The following is a 15,548-nucleotide window of genomic DNA, read 5'->3' on the forward strand; positions in this document are numbered from 1 at the left end:
TTTAATAGTTTTTTTAATTATTTGCCAGCTTTTAAATGGGGGTCACTGACCAAAGCAGCCAAGAACTATTGTTCTGTGAGGCCACCTTTTTATTGCTATTGTTTCTTTTTATTACTTATTCTTTCCCCCTCATATACTTGTTGCACTCTCTCACTTAAACCACTACCTGGTTGCTAGGGAAAATAAGAACATGGCAACCAGATAACTGCTGAAATGCTATACAGGAAAGCTAAATAACTGGAAAACCATATCAAATGAAGACCAGTTGCAAATTGTACTAAAATATCACACTAAAGTTAATTTAAAGGTGAGCAACCCTTTGAGGAGCCTAGATTATGAGCTATTCAGTAGCACAAGCAAAAATAATTGTTCAGCTGAAGGCGTCATAATGAATACATGAGAGACTTTTTGTGAGACACATTTATTAAACATGTGTTACAATGTTAGTGTGTGTTCCCCTTTATATGTGGAAAACTGTTCTACTGAATAGTGCTAGAGTGTTAAATTCATCACTGGTGCAATTAAGAAGCTCGGCAAATTCCCAAGCAAATATTAGTAAAACTAATAATATTTTATAACACCATTAAAACTGTATAAAATGTTAATTTAGCAAGAGAATTTCTGTACCCAGGTGCATCCAAGCATTATTTGTTCTACAGTCCAACTCAGCTACTCACTGCAGGCCGGCAGGGAAAGTATGAGATTACCACCCGTTGAAACTTGGATGGCCAAGAATAATGAAAGCTTTAGTTCACCACCATGATTAACTGTTTTCCTTACATATTCCTTGTTGTCAGACAACAACCTAGAGATACTACCCTCCTAGGATGTATCATTGAAATGGTAGAAGTTATTTACAGCATTTAAAAGAGAGAAGTAAAACCCCCTCTTGTAGCACCTGGTAGGAACAGTTACAAGCCTATTTTTATTGCTATATAATTATAATAATAAATACTAATTGGAAACCAATCACCACTAGATGTTACTGGTCAAGTGAAAGTTAATACGTTTGGACACTATGATTTTCTTCTTACTTTCATTGATCACTGTGATTATTTAAATGCATATTTTGATTTAAAAGATAAGTAAACTGCTATTTTAAAATCCTATAATTACTCTAAACGGCCCTCAGAATAGCACACTTTTCTTCCTCCATTTAGTTTTATGTTGTTTCTCTGTTAGAAGCAGCTGAACTGCAGCTCTTTTAGCTACTTCCTTATCTAGCATGAAGCTCCTCCCCCTGAGCTTTCCTCTCTCCGACAATGAATTCCTCAAAGAGGTGCATACTGGGCATGCTCACTGCCTCAGCTCCAATAGAAATCAATCAGGCATGCCCTTTGAGGTCTTTGCAGTTGGAAAGAGAAGAGGCCAGGGATTCAGTTCGTGATTCGGCCAGGATTCAGCCTTTTTCAGCAGGATTCGGATTCGGCCGAATCCTTCTGCCTGGCCGAACCGAATCCTAATTTGCATATGCAAATTAGGGGTGGGGAGGGAAATCGCATGACTTTTTGTCACATAACCAGGAAGTAAAAAATGTTTCCCCCTTCCCACCCCTAATTTGCATATGCAAATTAGGGTTTGGATTTGGTTCAGTATTCGGCCGAATCTTTCGCGAAGGATTCGGGGGTTCGGCCGAATCCAAAATAGTGGATTCGGTGCATCCCTAATAGTAATGAAAAATAAAAACACTTAAGTTAGTAATGTTCTGTAAATCTAAGACTCAATAGCATCATAGATCATCTTAATAGCAAAGCAACATTAAACATGGTGATGTGGGATATAGTTAAAGGTTGGTTTAAAGTAGGGAAGCACTTCATTTTTGGATTTGGCCAGATACCACATCCTCCACCAGAAATTGCCATACCGAACAGAATTATTAGTTTAAATATAATTCTAATAATAATATTTAAATAAAACCTACATTAAATAAAAATAAATTTGGGCAAAATAGCTAGCATTATGCTTATATCATTATGGTCATATTATTATATCATATGAGAATTGAACTGAAATTATTATTTCTAGAGATAATGTCAATCAGTGCAGCAGATAGAACCTTAGCACCATCATGTCATGATTTTTATGGTGTCGTTTTTATTTCTAAATTACACTGTTTAAACTGCATATACAGTAATTCACTCTACATTATAAAATGTAATTCCTGAACCAATAAGGGGCAGATTTATCAAGGGTCGAAGTGAAAATTTGAATTTTTAGATTTGAATTTTCGAGGGAATCTTAGGGGGTTATTTATCAAGGTCTGAATATCCAAAACTCGAATAATTCGTGGTTTTCGGAGGAAATATAAAACTACGAATTTTTCGTGATTTATTAAAGTCCGATGGTCTAAAACTCTAAATCCAAAACCCCGGCATCTAAAAGCTCTCGAGGTCCTCTATAAGTCAATGGGGAAGGTCCCAGTGTCTGCTCTGATGTCCGTATGATATCCGCTGAGTTTGTGGTTTTTGCATTAAAAACTCCGAAAACTACGATTTTTTCATAGATTTCTGAGTTTTTTATCTTAGAAATACTCAGATAAATTCGGACCGTGATAAATAACCCCCTTTGTGTACTTCGACTAGGGAATAGTCCAAATTCGAATCCGATTTGAAAAAAAACGAAAATTCAAAACTTATCATGTACTGTCTCTTGAAAAGTTCAGCTTTGACTATTCGCCATCTAAAACCTGCCGAATTGCAGTTTTAGCCTATGGGGGACCTCCTGGAACCTATTTGGAGTGATTTGGTGGACTTTGAAAAATCAAAGAAAATACTTAGATTTGAATTCGATTGAATACGATCCAAATTCAAATCAAACGACCAAATACAGCCTATTCACCCGAAGTTAAAAAATTTGATTTTTTTTTAAATAAATTTCGATTGGTCTTCTTGTATTTGGAACAGAAAAAAACTCCCATCACCTCGAAATTTGACCCTTGATAAATCTGCCCCTAAGTGTATTTTTTTAGTTGTAATATTGTAGTGTAGGCAGCCATCTCAGGTCATTTTGCCTTGTCATGTGATTTCAGAAAGAGCCAGTGCTGCATTATGGAACTGCTTTCTGGCAGGTTGTTGTTTCTCCTACTCAATGTAACTGAAGGAGTCATAGTGGGACCTGGATTTTTACTATTGAGTGCTGTTTTTATATCTACCAGGCAGCTGTTATCTGGTTACTGACCCATTGTTCTACATGGGCTGATGGGGGGGAGGGGGTGATATGACTCAAACTTGCAGTACAGCAGTAAAGAGTGACTGAAGTTTATCAGAGCACAAGTCACATGACTGGGGGCACCTGGGAAACTGACAATATGTCTAGCCCCATGTCATATTTTAAAATTAAATATAAAAAAATCAGTTTGCTCTTTTGAAACATGGATTTCAGTGCAGAATTCTGCTGGTGCAGCACAATTAACAGATGTGTTTTTTAAAAAACATGTTTTCCCATGACAGTATCCCTTTAATGCAATTCATCCTGAAATCAGTAGAAAATATTCTTCTTTTTGTGCCCAACAGATCCCAGAGTAATTGAGATGTTTACATAATTAGAAAATATAATTTATTACTGGCAACACTATTTTCTAATTATTAAATTTCTCAATAGTGAAGTAAGTATTAATATAAACATAAGAGTTCAGATCAATAAAAAAAAAAAAAAATTTTTGTTTTCCTCGGCACATGTCATGCATGAGAAATACTGTGGAATGTTTCTCCAGTTTTTTTCTTCTTGGGTCTTTTTTGTCACTTGAAATTTCTCAAGCGTGAAAATACCTGAGAAAAAAGAAATTTAATAATTTTATTGAGAATTCTGAAGTGGAGGGATTTCCAGTCAAATGCTTATGTGACCATAGGTTTAAACTTAAAGTTAACTGAAATCTCATCTCAGCCTTTGATAAATCACCCTTTAGTAATGTATCTGCTATTACTGTGTTGGTAGCCAGTGCTAAGAATGAAAGGTTCTAGGAGGGATTTTGGAAAGTAAATCAATATAAAACGCAAAATAAACAACAGAATTGAAGTTTCTCATTGTACAATAGTATCAGCTACTAGAATGTTACACTAAACGCTGCTGGAAAGAGCAGTGCAATCAGTGAACAAATGACCAAACTGACGGGGAAAAGGAATTAAGCAACATTAGAGATGATGAGACATGTCTAAACTCGACACGTGCTTTGCTGTAAGAAAACATATGACAGTCCAGACAGAAATCAAGAATGGCAAAAGTTACTTCAAATATACCTGTTTAGGTAAAATCCACCCTCTCAGGGCGGATATGAGAAATTGGACATTTCATTGACAAATGACGAGGCATTTGGCTGACCCCCTAGTCTTGTCAATAAAATTCTCATTTTTTGATGTACAAGGTAAGTCCTCTGTTAGTGTGGATTTTTGTTTCCTATGGATTATGCAATTGTATACACTACACCAAGGAATGATTATCTTTAATATATGAATGTCTAAGTAAACCTACATATACAGTTTATGCCTGTCTAATTATCATCTATCTATCTGTCTGTCTGTCTGTCTGTCTAGACAAAATACACTTCACTCACAGCCTGGTCTTAGCATAAAAAAAAAACCAAAATACTTTTTATTGAAAATCTGATTTAGGTTACAAAAAATGACCTTCCATAAGGGGAAAACAAACAGAACCGATCTTGCAATTAGGGATGCACCGAATCCAGGATTCGGTTCGGGATTCGGCCAAGATTCGGCCTTTTTTTTTGTGCCTGGCCGAACCGAATCCGAATCCTAATTTGCATATGCAAATTGTGGGGAGGGCTGTATTTCACTTGACTTTTTGTTACAAAACAAGGAAGTAAACCAATTTTTCCCACTTTTTCCTTCCCTGCCCCTAATTTGCATATGCAAATTAGGGTTCGGATTTGGTTCGGGATTCGGCCGAATCTTCCAAGATGGAAGATTCGATGCATCCCTACTTGCAATAGTCTGCTATAGATTCTGAAAGTGTATGGACTGCACCCAGGCATTTTTAATATATGTTCCAATGTGCGTATATATATATATATATATATATATATATATATATATATATATATATATATATATAAAGAACGCACGGTTTTATTAAACACAGCACAGATTCATCTGTTTGTGCAGAAGTGAAAGGTTAGCAGATGGAGAAAAGAAACATATAAGACAGTAGGGTTCCAGGAAGGTTAAGCAGACTGCCAGAGTGCTTTTAAGCAAATAGAAGGAATAATCAGAAACACAAGCTGGAAGTATATATATATATATATATAATGACTAGTTGTCTGTAACAGGTTTACACCTTGTCTTTTTGGACTAGTCTATATTTTTTGTCTCATTTACATACCATTGACAATGCAACCCCTACCCTTCCACAACTACCTTTCTACTGCAAGTCCTAACTTGGCACATAATCCAGTGTATATATATTTTTTTTAATCTCTGGGAAGGGACTGTGGCTGTGGGACAGCAGGTATAGTAGGGAGAGATGGTGTCTATAGTAACAGTGGGATAATAGTCTCTAGGAAGGGACTGTGGTTGTGGGATAACAGGTATAGTAGGGAGAGATGGTGCCTATAGTAGCAGTGGGATAATAGTCTCTGGGAAGGGACTGTGGCTGTGGCATAGCAGGTACAGTATAGTAGGGAGAGATGATGTTTATAGTTGTAATGGGGATACAAGCCTCTGGGAAAGGAATGTGTAAGATGAGGTGCCAAAATTAACCCTTTATATCCAACAACCCAAAATCTAAAAATTAAGAATCAGGACATTTTGCAACCCTCATGCTCTAAACATATTTGCCCCTGATTCCCATGAACGCCCTACCCACTTTTAAGTAAGCCCCGGATGTTGTGGGTGCCAGAAATTGTAGCCTAAAAAAAAACTGAAAGGCTACAACATGAATAGCTGAGCTTGATATGAAAAAAGTGATGTAAAATCTCTTTCACTCCAGCACTGCAGCCCGGTTGTCTCCAACAACAGCTCTTGATAAGTTCAGGATGGATGTCCCTAAACATTTTCTGTATCCAAATTTCTTTCCCTTTTGACATTAGTATAAGACAACTTATTTCTGTGTGCAGTCTTACACTTCCGCCCTTTGCAACACTCCCTCCCACTACTCTTGCTACATGCTTTTTCACTGTCCCTCCATATGTATGGAGTATGGAGTATAGTCTATCTTGCTGGGTGGCTGAACTGGAATGCAGATGTAGGTTGTCAACGTCCTTAACTTGCAGTTCTGAGGCCTCTTCCTTTCCTGCCTCAGTCCATTAAGTGGTTTTTAGGAATGTCATCTCAGCACATTTGTTACCATGGCAACATTTCATGCACCCACCTCCTTTTTTTCAAATGTTAGTTAAGCATGTATTTTTGTAAAATAAATGTATTTTTAGGAATTGTCTTGGGGTTGGCTAGTCTAAACATCTTACATGCTCGTACATCTCTTTTTCTGTGCATACAGATTTAATCTTCTGAGGCCATACAAACATGCTGGTTTTGAAAGGCTTTCTACTCCACAAAAGTCTTGGTCTTGTTGTTATAATAGAATTCCTGCATATTCCCCAGTTCTTTATAATATGGACAAAAAGGAATCTGACAATACAGTTATAAATATTGCCAAAGATAGACCAAAGATGTACAGCCAATATGTTATGAATATTATGGGGTGCAGTGATTAGTGATTGCTGCCTGACGTGGCTGGGCCCTAGGTGTGAATGTTCTGTCTTGATTTTTTGGTGACGTTTTTATTCCTAAATTCCACTGTTTACACAGCAAATAATTCACTCTATCATATCAAATCTTATTCCTGAACCAACAAGTGTATTTTTTTAGCTGTAGCATTGATGGTGCCATTTTGCCTGATCCTGTGCTTCCAGTAAGAGCCAGCACAATGGAACTGCTTTCAGATAAGCTATTGTTTTAGCTGGAACCGGTTGGACTTGTGTTTTTACTATTGAGTGCTATTCTCATGTACCAGGGAGCTGTTATCTAGTGTCAGGGAGCTGCTATCTTGTGACCTTCCCATTGTTCTGCTGAAGGACTGCTGGGGGGGGGGGTAGGTGGCATCACTCCAAATTTCAGTGCAGCAGTAAAGACTGTCTGACGTTTATCAGAGCGCATGACTGAGGGCACCTGGGAAACTAACAACATGTCTAACTTAATGTCAGATTTCAAAATGAAATATAAAAAATCTGAAAAACAGATTTCAGTGCAGAATTGTGCTAGAGTAGCACAATTAACTGATAAAATTGTTCTCCCACGACAGAATCCCTTTAAAGTAGTTAGTACAACAACTGGAGGCTCCATCAAAGAAAGGAGAAAGGCAGAGCTGTCAACTTGTCCCCCCGGCTCCCGTCGCTCTGATGCAATCTCCTGATTTCTGACAATTTCTAAAGATTTGCAGGCAAAAATCCGGTCTGCATCAAAAAAGCGAAGCCACATGTGCAGAGTTTTGGTGACTTCAGGAGAGTTTCTGAGCATGCGTGTGACATAACTTCCACAGACGTCACGTCTGGTGACATCACAAACCCACAAAACCCCCGGGCCAAGAGTTAGAAAAAATTGACATCTCTCGAAAGGGTTAGTACCTTTGGCAATGTCAATCAGTTATTGGGCTATATTTATTGACCATATGTTATTTTTGTAATGCTAAACATAGTACAGGTATGGGACCTGTTATCCAGAATGCTCGGGACCTGGGGGTTTCCGGATAACGGATCTTTCCGTAATTTGGATCTTCATGCCTTAAGTCTACTAGAAATTCATTTAAACATTAAATAAACCCAATAGGCTGGTTTTGCTTCCAATTAGGATTAATTATATTTTAGTTGGGATCAAGTACAAGCGACTGTTTTATTATTACAGAGAAAAAGGAAATAATTTTTAAAAATTTGGATTAATTGGATAAAATGGAGTCTATGGGAGACAGCCATTCCGTAATTCGGCGCTTTCTGGATATCGGGTTTCCGGATAAGGGATCCTATACCTGTACCGAAAACTGCATATTAATGCATGCATAGAAAATATAATCATCAGTGTACAATTGACTTGTTTACTGTGTGAGTCCAGTGTATCATCCCATGATAACACGTCTTTATTGTCTTTTCACTTGCCAAGCCACCATTTCGCCCAAGTGTAATACTACCTTGGATAAGAGTAGTAGGAGTAAGCGGGGTAAATAGGTGAGGGAAGTAGGAAATCCATCACAGTAAACCCAGACTTAAATTTGTCGCATGCCATCTGATTAACTGACAGTTATTGCATTTGTTGGATAAGAGAAATGGATATTGCATTTCCTAATTTTGCAATCAGTTGACAGAATAGACTTGTTAATGACTGTTGAAATGTGAGATTTTTTTTTTTCAATTAAAATTTAAAAAGATTTTATTTAGAATAAGGCATTACAGGCCAGTACAAATATATAGTGATGTCTACCTTGGCATCAGCCTACCTAGGAGAAAATGGAGAGATCACGTGGGTGCTGATGGTTGAGTAAATGAAAATGGGGCCTGCAATAATTGGATAATGCTGTGATTAAGAAGTCATCACGGATTCTGGTTAGCTGACATAGCACTTTCTTTCATGTTGTAACATGCTGTAATATGCAACATAGGCAACCTCCATACTGAATGCTGGAGCAGGTGAGGTCAGCACTAAACCATGACTAAATGACAGAACCCCTCTACAGTTTCATTGGAATGTTTGTATATGTTTATATCTGGTGTGTGTGTCTATTTGTAGTTGACATCCGGTATTGTTCTGCACTACAATGTGCTTTTCCATGCAACATATAGAATAAAGTTCATCTTAAAAAAGTACAACATTTTTGTCACATTGTGGGTTTAGTCTGTTGTCATGAAAATAAAGTAGAATTATGGAAACCAGAAATGCTCACTATTCACACATCTTTAACCAAGTAGTAAAGTTCAGCAGAGACTTGGCCTTATATGGGCTGGTAATGAACTATATGAATTATATACAGATCCCTCATTTTTGTTGCTTTACAGAACTAAAATTAAAAATTACTTTTCAGGTAATAGTTCAATAAGCCTGCCAATGAGAAACATACAAAAGTGTTGTACATATGTTTCTTGCACATCTGAACCAAACCTTAAGCCCATATAATATTCCCTAAATTTGATCTGATGCTGAGTTCTGATCTCCTAATTCTTTATTCTCATTTTCCCAAAATGGGTTTCCCTACCAGTTCCCATGTTACTCATCCTCACTATGCCCTGTGTGCCATTGCCCTTATTTCTGCATTTATGTATTCACACACAATTCTACACCTGAACTCAGCTCATATATTACAAGTAACTAGTTAGTGGGCCAGGTAACAATATATTTGGGGACACCACTGTGTAATTCTGATGATTAGAAAATGGTTTCTTTTGTGTAAGTTTACACAAGATGTAACCATATATTCATAAAAATAATTCCCCATTGTAAAATGTAAATTGCAAATTGTACATGGAAATCTTACAGTATTGGAATATAGAACCTATGATGCATTAATTACTTAATTTTACCCAAACAGGATTTAACTTTAGCTAGTTTGAAATGAGAACTATGTTCACAAACCTTTCAGTGCCCTTTTCTGTCCAACTGGTTAATGGAATGACATTTTCGGGCTACTGTTAGATGATGTGAAATTTCCAGACAAGAGCTTGTGATACTAAAGCGCCAGTTTCTCCTTTGTTTATGTGTTGGGAAACCTTGGATTGTAAACAGCTTCGGACTGCAGACTTGCACGATACTACTTCTCAAGCCTCTGTCATACAAAGACATTAAATACTTCATCTAATAAACCATAGGCACCACTCTGTCTGTTCTGATTCATCTGGGCCTGAGATTGCCATCAAGATGAGCCTAGACCTACGGCTTTGCTTTTTGTCTTACACGTTACAGTATATGATTGCTCGGTTTAAGTAAGATGCAGTTATATAAAATGTCTTATAAGATGTTGAGAGGTCCCTTAGTAATATGCATCTATGATATAGTCTCTAGTTATCGACTAGGCTTTTGTGATTTTAGAGATGAGCCTTTATCAACATGCCTGAGAGACATGCCAATCTCTGAAGAGTGGTTCTTAGAATTGGTGCCCTACACGATATCTCGCATCTCTCAAGTGTATCTGGTAGTGTTTGCCAATGCACTGACAGTCTTATCAGAAGAAGATATAGCAAGTTAGTGTACATTTGTATGCATTATACTATATTTATTCATTTACACATGACATGATGTACAGCCAGACATTCAATCTGCCTTCTAGTCCATTAGTAATGGTTTACTATTTCATATAGGATTTAAGAGGTGTATTTGTTTCACACTTTATGATTATATTATGCAATATAAGTTTACACAATGCTTAAATGGATGCCCTTTAGTAAATCAGATGTATAATATGAGACACGCCATACCCCACATCAAACCTTTGCAGACACCTTGTAGACAGGCTTTTGTTTTAGGGTGTTTGAATGCTGGTAAAATCCATTTTATAGGCCCTATGCAACGAAAGAGAACTGGAAATGTTGTGAATCCAATAAAGAGAGCCTAGGGGAAGAAACAGTAATGTCCCCTAATGCACAAGAACAACCTGACTTTGTTTTTTAATGAGAGCACAAAACTTTATAGGGCCTTCTGTTTTAACCCTTAACATTCCAGCTATGCACACCATAGAGTGGGCTTATTTATGGGCAGTACTTAAAGTATTTGCTTTGGGGATAATTTTATAACGTGATTAAAGTTATTGTACAAAGTCCCAATAGCACTGGTCAGAATTAATAATGGGTTGTCACTGTGCTTTTTTAAGTTGGGCCCTGGTACAAGGCAAGGCTGTCCCCTCTTGCCACTTCTATTTGCTGTGGCAATAGAGCCCCTTACACAGGCAATACATGTTGATATTGTTGGTTTTCAGTTGAAGTCATACATGAGAAAATCTTGCTATATGCGGATAACATTATTATTTTGGGAAATCCAGCAAACTCACTTCAAAAGGTAATGAACTTGGTAAATAATTTTAGCACATTTTTAGGACTTAAAGTCAATTGGGGAAAGTCAGTTTACTAATGCAGGGGATGGCTGGAAGAAGTTACCTTTATCTATTTAGGTTAAAGTTAATTTGTTCAAGATAATTTATCAGCCAAAGTTTACCTGGTAAATGCACAAGAAATTTTCCCTGTATCTTAAGAAATGTAAAAAAGTGCAACAAGTAGTGATGGGCGAATTTATTCGCCAGGCGCAAATTTGCGTGATTAGCCGCCTGCGAATAAATTCGCAAAACGCCTGCGAAAATTTGCTGCAAAAATTCGCCGGCGCCGTCGCGCAAATTTTCCGGCGAAGCGAACCGGCGCAAATTCGCCCATCACTAACAACAAGTACTGACCTAATTTATTTAGGCAGGCTCCCAATCAAGATTCTCTAATAGAACGTTAACCTCGCCATTTGAGGCTGGTGGCCTAGGCCTGCCAGATATGCAAACTTATTATATTGCCTCTCAATTGTCCTATCAGCAGTTATGGTTCCACTGTAGAGGAGGGAGCCGCTATTTAGGATTCAGGCCCAGGTAGTTGGATTGTTAGATATACTGAAGGGGGCTACCAAGGACTACCTATGACAATGAGGTTATAGCATTTCTAATTCTAAGCAACTTTTCAATTGGTCTTCATTATTTATTTTTTTATTAAAAACTAAATGCTGTGGACAGCTACAAATTATTGTTATTGCTACTTTTAATTACTCATCTTTCAATTCAGGCCTCTCCTATTCATATTGCAGTCTCTTATTCATATCAATGCATGGTTGCTAGGGTAATTTGGACCAGATTGCTGAAATTGCAAGCTAGAGAGTTGCCGAATAAAACACAAAGTTAACTTAAAGGTGAACAACCCCTTTAAGTATATTTCTGAAATTAAGCGAATTACAGTTAGACTGGCCCTTGAGGTCTGTTTGTTAGTTTTAGTTGATTTTGATACCCCCCTCCAAAAATAGAAGAGTCTTATTAAAAAGAGTTATATTTTATGCTCATAAGAATCTTGTATTGCACTGGATGCAGGCATCGCCCCTGGGCATAATACAGTGGTTGGAGTTATTGGGTAAGGTGTTACCTATGTACAAAAGGTCATTCGAGTTGAGGGGTCAACCAGGAGAATTTACGGCAATATGGAAATAATGGTTGAATAATTGAGGGTTGATTGAAGGCTAATTAGGATACCTATGAGGAATAAGTCTAAGTACCACATATAATTGTATAATTGGTATAAAATTTATTTATTTTGCTATATTATGTATTGGTTGCTAAAACTAAAATGCATGTAGTAGAATATAATATGCTGTGGAATGTCACAGTGTGATAATGTACAATTTCTTATGTGTTAATATTGTTTATTGTATTGATTGGAACCTTTTTGAATGGAAAAATATATGAACAGGATATGAATACATGAAAAAATATATGAAAAAGTATAAACAGTAGACATGGCTCAACTGACAAGAGCTTCCATATAGTCATGTCCTTCACTGGGGCATTTAAAATAAAAAAAGACTGGATACGAGTAGACGGTGTGCAGAATATAAATAGTACAGCACACACAGGTCGGAATATGCAGCTGAAAATATTCAATAGTGTTAGCGTAGATGTGTAGAGAAGGTTACCTTTTGCATTCAACATCACAAACATATGTTGTTATAGTACAGGTATTGGACCTGTTATCCAGAATGCTCGGGACCTGCAATTTTCTGGATAGGGGATCTTTCCTTAATTTGGATCTTCGTACCTTAAGTCTACTAGAAAATCATGTAAACATTAAATAAACCCAATAGTCTGATTTTGCTTCCAATAAAGATTCATTATATTAGTTTGGATCAAGAACAAGCTACTGTTTTATTATTACAGAGAAAAAAGAAATAATTTTTAAAAAATTTGGATTATTTGGATAAAATGGAGTCTATGGGAGACAGTCTTTCCGTAATTTAGAGCTTTCTGGATAACTGGTTTCAGGATAACGGATCCCATACCTGTAATTAGTTTCATGTATCTGTCAGTCTCTTTCTACCCGTTGGCAGCTACATAATTCACATCTGTTAAAAGCTTTAAGAGGAGTTTCACCAGTGTTAAATAGTGTAAATAGATTTTTTATTCTAATGTTACCCATCCTGTCTTTTTTTTTTAATCTATTTTAAAAAAATACATTCCTCTAAAATTTAAACTTACACCTTCAAAATTAGAAGTCATGTCAGCATATTAGGTACTAATTAAGCATGCATTTCAATGCTATAGATCGGGGGTGTCCAAACTGAGGCCCGAGGGCCACATGCGGCCCAGGATGCATATGAATGCGGCCCAACTTGAAACGCTTGGTTCCCGAGGAAACGTCGCAAAGGATATAGGAGGAGGGGGGACACTGACCATTGCCCAGATAGTAATAATAATATAATAATAAGTCTATTTAATATCCAGGTGTCCCATATTCCAGTGTATAGCTCCATCTGGTTATCCAATTGGCATTGTAGTTCTTTTCTGTGTATTTCCTTAACTTTTACATATCAAACGTGTTTGTGTATTTCATGTGTGGCCCCAGACAATTTTTCTTTTTCCAATGTGGCCCGGCGAGCCAAAAGTTTGGACACCCCTGCTATAGATCAATAGATGGTAAGAATGAGCAGTATGAGGCATTTCAGGTGCCAGGTGGGCAGTTAAAATGTACAAGAATAGGCAGCCAGGGAAGGCGAATGGAAATAAAAGCCATTATCCAGTTTTCCCCTTACAAGTCGTGAAGCTGGAGATCCCTTCAGGGAGCTATAGAATGCAGCTTGTCCCATTGTTATTTTGGCTGAGTGAAAGCTGCTGGCTTCCCTCAGTCTTCCCCCAAACCACCCAAGTAGAGGGAGGAGCTTGTGAGCCACATCAGCTGACCTGGGCCTCATTAGAAGGCAACTCAGCTGTTGAACAACTCAGGCCTGCAACATAAATGCCTCGCTGTGACCTCTCCCAACCCAGCCAGCTTGTAGATACTGTAACCTTCCCTGCTATAAAGGCTTTACTGGAGATTTAGCCATGCTGGGATCAATGAGAATGCCTCACAAGCAATGTCCCATACCTCTCAGTGACCAAGATAGCCATTTTATGGGATAAGTAGCAGCCCTTCATAGCAGTATTGGTATTTTTATACGGAAAGCTACTACCTTTTTAAGGAAGCCAGAAAGATGTGGTTGCTGCCTACAAAACTCCAAGAAATGTATCAAAAACACCTTTTGAATTTTTCCAGGCAGACACTTCCTTTTCTCTAGGAACAAATACTTCTATAATACACAAAAGCCATAAATATCCTGTAAATTATATCCTTATAAACGGTGAGTTCTGATGTCATCAGTTATAAACGGTGAGTTCTGATGTCATTTCTGTCACATGACTCACCGAAACTTGTGTATTATAATAAATAAAGTACCCCCAGTTGCAAAATATGAGGATATTAGAAGTTACCTCGGAGTTCCATGACCTGTATAAAAACACTCGGCCCTCGGCCTCGTGTTTTTATATGGTCATGAAACTCCTCGGTAACTTATAATATCCTTATATTTTACAAAAGGGGGTACTTTATTCACTATATACTATACCTCCCAACTGTCCCGTTTTCTGCAGGACAGTCCCGATTTTGACAACTTAGTCCTCAGTCCCAGGTCTCTTACTGAAATGTCCCGACTTTCTCTTTGATCTCCTGCACGGACTCGAGAAAAAGATACAAAGTTTCTATAACTTAATAAAAATAAGAGCCTTTTTGGCAGAGACCAGAACAGTCAGCAGCTGCACTTGGATACTTTTGTAATAATTTAAGATAAGCAAAAAAACAATTGTAACTATTTAGGATAAGCAGGTCTCTTGGAAGAACTGAGACTAGCAGCTTAAAGAGCAATTCACAAAACATTGCACTACAACTCACTACAACCAGAATTGTGTATTTAGTAAAATGTCTGTTCATTTGCACAATAATGTCACAGTCTACAAAAAGCTGGAGCTTTGTTTTTGCACATATATAATGATGGTCATTTCCTCGCTTGTTAAATGATCTGATTTCTACTGATACTCCCAGGCAGACTTTGCTGAACAAAAACCAGTGTGAGTTGATTTTAGCACACGATGCAGTCAAAAACGTTTTTTTTTTTACCATTCTCTAATGGCCCCATCTGCTGTTAGATTTGTGTATTACATGGGTAGTTCAAATGATCGTTGAGAACTACTTTGTATGTAGTGCTTTACAGACTAAGACATAGATATGACTATGAAGATTACCATTCATCCAGGTCATGGTATATCTAATATAGGTATTTATAACCTCTTGCCCTATGCAGGTATGGGAACCATTATCCAGAAACCCGCTATCCAGAAAGCTCCAAATTACAGAAAAGTCATCTCCCATAGACTCAATTTTAATCAAATTATTTAATTTTTTAAAATGTATTTTCTTTTTTCCTCTGTAATAACAGAAAACAATACCCAGTACTTGATCCCATTTGAGATATAATTAATCCTTAATGGAGATGAAGCAATTCTGTTGGGATGAATTA

At 37.3% G+C, this 15,548-nt stretch overlaps 1 protein-coding gene across 2 annotated transcripts in view; it reads left to right on the top strand.

Annotated features, from left to right (window-relative positions):
- The window catches only part of gli1.L (GLI family zinc finger 1 L homeolog), a 77,944-nt gene that overhangs the window by 50,540 nt on the left and 11,856 nt on the right, over positions 1-15,548 (top strand). The window lies entirely within an intron of this gene.

This window comes from Xenopus laevis, chromosome 2L (assembly GCF_017654675.1).
Source record: "Xenopus laevis strain J_2021 chromosome 2L, Xenopus_laevis_v10.1, whole genome shotgun sequence".
NCBI lineage: Eukaryota > Metazoa > Chordata > Amphibia > Anura > Pipidae > Xenopus > Xenopus laevis.